Here is a 1,912-nt window from a genome sequence, read left to right on the forward strand (position 1 = left end):
TCTTTCTTTCTGGCGAGCACACATGCCCTATAGCAAAAACCTCAAAAAAAAAAAAAAAAAAAAGACCCTGAGCAGAGACTCTAAGTATGCCATGACCAATATTCTGACCTACACAAACTATAAGCAGCTAAACAGGTGGTAATTTGCTACACATCAACAGAAAACTAATATAGAGCTCTAGGGCATTAAAAAGATAACCACAACAAAAGATCAAAGAAAGAAAATCTCTGAGAAATACTAAGATTACTGGAAATTCAATCCAAGAGGTACAACATCCCACTTTGTTGTTCCAGAAGCAATACAACAAAGGAAATGATCTGATTAAAAACTACTAAAGAAATAATACTAGGAAAATCTCTCAAGATGGGAGTTCTTCATAGTAATTGTGACAAGACAAACATGAAGATTGTGGTGAAAAGGAAACTCTCCTATACTGTGAGAATGTAAACTAGTACAGCCACTGTGGAGACTAATATGGAGAGTCCTCAAAGACCTACAAATAGAACCACCACATGATCCAGCGATTCCACTCCTGGGTATCTACCCAAAGAATAGGAAAAAGCTCAGTCAAAAAAGTGCTTGCACATTCATGTTTATTGTGGCATTATTTTCAACTTCTGAGACATGGAAGCATGGACCAGCAGTTAGCATAATGGCTATGTCGCTGGACTCCCACGCAGTCAACCACGGTTCGTGTCCCAGACCCGGTGGCTTAAAACTCACGCCGGGCGAGTGTGCGTGCGTGCCCAAGATCCCAAGAGGAGTACAGAGGAGAAGGGACTGTGGCAAGGCCATCCCCCCTGGAGGGTGATTTCTTGCTTTCTGTCTCTCTGTCTCTCTCTGTCTGGCGAGCGCATGTGCCCTATAGCAAAAACCTCTCCAAAAAAAAAAAAAAAAAAAAAGACATGGAAGCAACCCAAAAGTCCACAAGCAGATGAATGGATTGAAAATTTATGGCACATATACACTATGAAATACTACTGAGCCATAAAAAAACAAGACCCTGGGATTTGATAGAAAGTAGACAAATGTGGAAGATTTACTACTGAATGAAGCAAGCCAGACTATAAAGGAGAGACATTGTATGTCCCCACTTAATATATACCAACTGTCCACACGCTATGGCAGAAACTGAAAGATTGGAGGATACAGAACCATGGAGAACGTTGCAGATACTGGAGACAGTGTGTGAGGAGATTGGGAGGCAAGGGAGGGTGAGAAGAAGGGATTCAAGGAGAAAAATTGCAAGACAAGACATTTAAGGAACACAGCAATAGAAGATTGTTGATGATAACATGTCTGATAATATCTTTAACAGGACTTGTGTGTAGTGTTTTTATGCTGGGAAAATTATTTCTACAAGATGTGGTGATGTACAGTGATTGAATGTATAATATAAAAAAGGGAAAAAATTAATTTAAAGAAAGACACATAGGAAAGCACATCATTATAAAAGGCGGCTAGATCTCACATGGTCAACAGTGTAATTCCAAGTCCTGAACCCAGGAGCTTTAAAAACACACCAGGCACAGGCACCTGCATACCCAAAATTCTGAAAAGAGGAAGAAATGAAGGAAAAGGGATTGTACAGTGACCATTCCCATGAGGGGGAAAAGGTGCTTTCTCAATTTCCCTCTCTTACTCTTACTCTTTCTCTCTCTCTCTCTCTCTCTCTCTCTGGCACCCTCTGGCAAAATTTAAATAAATAAAACAAAACAAAACAAAACAAAACAAAATCTTGGAAACTAGAATACCAAGGAGTCAGGACCTCAACATTCTGAGGAAAATTATTTTCAACCTAGAATTCTGATCAGCCAAATAATCCTTCCTCTCAGAAGTCTACTTAAAGATGTTCTCCAAGAAAAGGAAACACAGGATCCAGAGGAGAAGTGAAAACACACCTAATGGAGTG

General features: G+C 39.8%; 1 protein-coding gene across 1 annotated transcript in view; it reads right to left on the bottom strand.

The window, feature by feature from the left end:
* Window positions 1–1,912, bottom strand: part of OSTF1 (osteoclast stimulating factor 1) — a 69,455-nt gene that overhangs the window by 18,819 nt on the left and 48,724 nt on the right. The window lies entirely within an intron of this gene.

This window comes from Tupaia chinensis, unplaced genomic scaffold (assembly GCF_000334495.1).
Source record: "Tupaia chinensis unplaced genomic scaffold, TupChi_1.0 Scaffold000447_1, whole genome shotgun sequence".
In the NCBI taxonomy this organism is placed as follows: Eukaryota; Metazoa; Chordata; class Mammalia; order Scandentia; family Tupaiidae; genus Tupaia; species Tupaia belangeri.